Below are 5,833 nucleotides of genomic sequence, written 5' to 3'. Positions count from 1 at the left end.
TATGGACCTCAACAATATGCTAAGTGCACGCATCACAATGGCCGTCAGCGCTATCGATCGCAGCGGCTTGGCTGCAGCAATTGACGAGCAACCGATTCATTCTGAAGTTGTCCGATGATGTAGCGGCTGTTGAATTTAAATGTTGTGCGCGATCAGTGCTTGCCATCTAATGTTAATCGCACACCAAACTACTTGTAAGTGTGTTTGCATGTGGCATGCCATTAAACGGCGTGGTACAAATTGTTGATACAAGTTGTATGCTGATTGAAGATCATTTTTGTTGAGAAAAACTATTAAGCAAATCAACAGTATCAGCCATGATCGCGATCGCATTATTATTCGGCAGTCACAGCTCCCTCCACGATTGGCGAGTGCTGAGCTAGTCAGTGCGGTTCGGATTGTGTGCGATCGCGTTAAGTGATTAGCCAGCAAGATAAGAGGTTGGTCTTTCGGCGGGACGTGCGCTCATGTTGTCGTTGTCTTCATGTACACTCAAGGTAGTAATTTAGGCATATCAAATGAAGAAAGTGCCTGCAAGTTTGACGCATAATCGGTCAACGCGACCATTTGTGTTTATTTGTGAGCTACTTGAGCAGCCACAACAGCCGGTTTTGTGTTTGAAGCGATAAGTTCTTACGAGCCATCAGCTTTGTGTGAGCGATATTTTTACGCAACTTTATTGATAACCGTTAAAATAACTTATGATTGCTGTTATTAATATCAATTGAAAGGCTGCTCCCTATTTTTATGGATAATTTTGTCAAACTAAAAGTGATGGCTTGACATTCATTTAAGTGCCTGGTTACAAATATCAAGTTTTGAAAAAAATGGATCTATTTGCCTGCCCTTTATTGTATGTCAAGCCAGTACTTACGCTAAGAGCTTTATATGGCCCATTGAAAGGTGGTGTCTGATTTAAACCGATATTCTAGCAGTCCTTTCTTTAAAACTCCGCTAACGGACCGCGAGCGATTTAAGGTTTTTTTTTTTACTAGGCAAGCATTATTAATTAGCGAATGGACTTTGTGAACTCGATTGCAAAGTGCCCCCTTTCGAGCAATGTCCATGCGCATGCACAAACATCCGATGCAAAAGCAACGGAAATGCAGTGGTCTATTCTATTTCAAGATAAACAGCTTTTAATTATTCAGAATTTTTCTAGAAGCGTGGTGTAAGGATGTGTAAAAGTCAGAGCTGCAAGTAAATAGTTTAAAGAGAGTTTATAAAAATTGTAGTTAAGGGACAGTCCGTATCACTGCCACGCCCACAAAACGCCATTCAACGAAAACCTTTAAAGTGCCATAACTAAGCACTTACACCTATGGGCTAAACATTTTATAAAAGTGGCCGTAGCTCCGTCCCTAAATATTTCAAAATTGAAAAATGGGTGGCACCGCCCACCTTTAGGTGATATCACAAATATTAAGACCAACTTCAACTAAAATCGGTATATCACATTATTATTTTGACAGTGCGAAAAGAGGCGAAATCGGACTACAACCACGCCTACTTTCCATATAACATAATTTTCAATTCCATCTGATTATTTCACCATTCCATTAAACAGATCAAGCACCAAAGAATGTATCGAAATAAAACTTTGCACAAATAGCGCCTTTAGGGTATGTCATCTCAAGTCTAAAAATTGTCAAAATTGGAGCATTACTGTTCAATCCCCCAGATACCGAAAATGTGGACCCCAGTGCCTGTAGCTAACTTTTCACTAAAAATATCGGTCAATGTGGAAGATATATGAATGAATTTGGGAAAGAATCCTTTCCAGATAATTTGTATGAGGTTTGCACTGCGACCTAGGGTCTATTGTGCCTTTTCCAGATAATAGTGTGTCCGTATGTCAGAAATGGGTGAAATAGGGACAATACGTTCCTTAGCCCTCATATACCTAATAAACAGATTTTCAAATCATGCATATAACGGAGAATAGTAGACCCCGGCCACGCCTTACTGTGGCTAAGGTATAATTAAATTATATTGAGTAAGCAGTTTAATTTAGTAAAATGTTATTATCAAAACTAATTTCAGCATTTTTTCTGTCTATATAGCTCTATTACCGAGCCAGTTATGATTTAAATGATTATTTTATGCGACTGGGAAAATACGGGCAATTACTTAATTTTGTCCGTGATAGTGCTGAAATTGGCTGGAAGTTTGGGGCATTTCGTATTTGGTTGCAGTTATTATTAAATACTTGCATTAAAATGAAATCATCACTAATATTATTAATATTACCGTCAAAGTCGGTACATTTAAGTGGCGAGTAATTTTCAAAAATTAATAAATTAGTGCGATAGAATTTAATTAAGTAACCACATTTCCGAACAGACGATGCTCTTTCAATATACAAGTAGTCTATGGCTGTGAATGACGATGACATTCGTTACGCGCGTTTTTTAAAATATCCAAAATTAAATGTATTTTTTCAATCTTTCTGAGACATTTTCTTAATATTTTTTTCTGTAAGAACCTTCTACAGAGTATTAGAAAACTACAAAAAAAAAACAACAACCAAATCGGTCTAGCCGTTCTCAAGTTATGGCGGAACAACGGGAAACGGGTAATTTTTATATATTGTACATATAAAGATATCTCATTTGATGATGATTTTAATATAACCCGATATCTTTATAATGGGTTCCTCACACAACTAAGCCTGAATATTTAAAACTGACTTCATAATGCGGTTTGTATTGAATTATCGATTAATGGTCTCAATTAAATTTTTATTTATTTACTCCACAGAAGATAGCTAGCTTCCGCTTTCGACAGCAGCAATGGGTGTAACAGCTGGTGTCCGCGTGTCAATGCAGCTGACTCCTCAGTGTGGGTGTAAATGTAAATGGTTTGAGTGTTGGTTGACATTTCACACAATTACATACTGGACGGTTTGTGTTAGTCGCTGGCCGCTCGGATTATTGCGCATGCGCAAAACAATAAAATCGCATGCCAACGCTGCGCATGAATAGTCCAACTAATTTTATAAAGAATGGACGCCAAGTAAGGAAGGATGAAGTGAATAAAATATTTGAACAGTTCGCCACTTAAGGACTCAATAGGAATGACACTGTGACAAACAGTCGAGTGGCGAATGATGGCACAGAACACTCCGCATACGTCCTTACGGTGGCAGCAGTTGTGCTCAAAATTTAAAAGGGCTCACGACACAACGGAAACAGCGTGTATGTGTATGTGTGAAGGCCGTTCCAATTGTACTGCCGTGTTTAATAGGCAATATTTAATTTGCTGTACAATGAGCCGCTTTAAGGACACTGTAGTTGTACAAAACAAAACGGCTTCTTGCCCCAAGTGTTGCGATTCTGCTGAAACTAAACTGTACATACATGTGTATATACGAAGATATATATTGGTACTTGCTCATACATTTTCACTTAATTAATGAGCCCAATGATGACGATGACATTTTTGGTTTTATTTTAATTCGCTTTGTCCTTCGACACGGAACTGGAGGCGAGGGACAGCTGGTTGCTTGTACTTTACTCTATAAATTCACCGTGTTGCTGCAATTCTAGGCCCTTCTTTAGGAGTTTCAGATGTCCTTTGTTTACCTGCTTCTTTTGCAACTTAATTATTGCTGGCGGAGGGTTGCTGGAATATGCTTTAAATTGTAAATTAATGACTTTTCGGCTGCCAAGTCGCTTGTTTCTTGCTCACTTTATTTCGTCTCCATTGTGAGGTGTACACATGTACATGAGCATAAATACCTACCAAACACTGTATGCATATAGAGATATAGCTTTGTTTTTGTATATGTCCCAGGTTTAACAATTTTGTTTACTTCATCGAAATTGGTTTCGCACTCTCAATTGCGATAAAAGCCGCAACGAAACAAACAAAACAAACTCATAATAATAGCAACAGAAGAGAAATCATTGTTAGAAATTTTCCCAATGACTGCGTCCTTTGTACAATATATGAGTATCAATAGCAACGCGGTAGCTGGTGCTGGCGAAGAATAGTTATAAAATTAGCCAATAGATCGGAAAAGGTGTAAAAAATGCGCTCAGGTGTTAAAAGCAAGCTAATGGCTCTTCTATTGGTTGGCTACACACATACGCATACACACACAGGCATCTACAACAATTCAATCGAGAACAAACCAAGGACAATTATGAGTGTTCGGGGCTCGAGTACCGAACAATGGTATGCGAATTCCAGATAATTGAAAAGTCAAAACGAAATCATTGTCAAACGTTATTGGTATAAACGAGAACAATAAATGACAATAGCATCGGGAAACAACAATTAAATTGAACAATTACACAAAGTACTTAACTAAAGTGAGATTTTTTAGGTTTTAAATTATAATGGATATTTAATTGAATGGCAAAAATTTCCTTGTATTCCTTTTGAATTAAAATTCTTCAAATTGATATTAAGAAGAAGGAGCAGAAAGCAGGGGATTCTGCGACACGTAACCCTAGTACTATGGACAATAACGCCATCTCTTAGATAAAAACCGAACGAACTTTTTACTTGACCTAATATATAGACATACTCGTAGACATAAAGTTAAACCAATGGGAAACAGTAGCCTTCTGAAGACCGTTCTTCTGCAACAGGACCATTTCTGCATTAAGCTTCCATGTCAAAATTAGTGATGATCAAATGTTTCCTCCATCAGCCGCACTGAAAACTTATCATTGCCATTTAAGTCTTGCATTATACTGTACAAAACTAAAATCGGTTCAGTAGTTTAAGAGTTTGCCCTAGACAATCAACGTCACGCATAATTTTTATTTACATATTTAGTTGAAGCCTTCAGCCTTTTTTGGAAATGGAAATATATATATATATAAGGAAGTGAAAGGGGCGACATAGCAGTTTGAAAGTCAAGGTCATTTCTGTTCTAGATTAGCAATGTAGAAAAGAAGAAAGGAATAAAGGTACTTTTATCGACCGTACAAACGGCGAAATCTTTGTATTTACCCTTAGATCAAAGGATGAAACAAGAGTTCTCTTCTCCTATAGCAATGTACAAAATGTAGCTTCAAAGTAATCGCTACTATTCAAAACCGAAGGCGCCAAGTGAAGATCAGCTCTAACCAAAAAGTTTATAACTTTCTTGCAGATAAGGTTATGTAAGAAGGCAATAAAGACTTTTAGTGCCAATACCGATAGATGATAGTTGGGCCCCTAGACCGTTCAGTTCCTTCAAATACTCCTTCTGAAGGGATTAATGAACGCAAGAATAACCCCTTAGGTCTCGGAGCACCAGAATTAATTGTTAAATTGTGCAATTAATAAAAAAAATATTTTTTTATTTCAATTTCGGCTGTTGTGCTGTAAGAAACAAAAATTAAACTAGCCGTTTTGCTTGTCAATTTACACCTAACTTGTAATTTATTGCTAGTGGCTTGTAAAAGACTTCTAGGAAAGAAGGAACAGAGTACCATGGTAGGAGTCATCACAGGGCATTTAGCCCTGATATCGCTACATCAGAAACTTTAAAGTGTATTCGGTAGAATATAAATCATGCGCGGAGAAAGATGAGATGCCAGAACACTTCCTTGGCGAATGTCCCGTTTTCAGCCGGTTGCGACGAGATGTTTTCTAGTGTGGAAAAAGTAAGAGTTATCATCAAATGCTTTAAATTCTTTAATTGGGCTTAATTGGTTATCACTTGGCCAAATGTGCCAATTGATGGCTAAAATGTGGCCACTTTCGTTAAGGAGGTTCTATGCCTCCCTTCTCAACCAACTCATTAATCAACCAAGCGATTCCATAAGCACTGATTTGTTAAAGAGCCTCCATTCGGGAAGTGTTAACTTCATTAACTGGAACCAATTTTCCATAT

The 5,833-nt window shown here is 37.6% G+C and overlaps 1 long non-coding RNA gene across 2 annotated transcripts; it reads left to right on the top strand.

Moving 5' to 3' along the window:
• The first annotated feature begins 1,444 nt into the window (after window positions 1-1,444).
• On the top strand, window positions 1,445-5,339 carry LOC118679906 (uncharacterized). Of its 2 annotated transcripts, XR_011395029.1 has the most exons (4): window positions 1,445-2,575; window positions 2,671-2,701; window positions 2,761-4,922; window positions 5,008-5,339. It is a non-coding gene; the product is annotated as an uncharacterized lncRNA (long non-coding RNA). The 2 variants fall into 2 exon arrangements; XR_004975457.2 differs by having other exon boundaries at window positions 1,445-2,701.
• The last annotated feature ends 494 nt before the right edge of the window (window positions 5,340-5,833 follow it).

The sequence above is a fragment of the Bactrocera oleae genome, chromosome 2 (genome assembly GCF_042242935.1).
Source record: "Bactrocera oleae isolate idBacOlea1 chromosome 2, idBacOlea1, whole genome shotgun sequence".
Classification (NCBI taxonomy): Eukaryota; Metazoa; Arthropoda; class Insecta; order Diptera; family Tephritidae; genus Bactrocera; species Bactrocera oleae.
The sequence above is the reverse complement of the archived record's forward strand: the minus strand, read 5'-3'. Positions and strand labels throughout refer to the sequence as shown.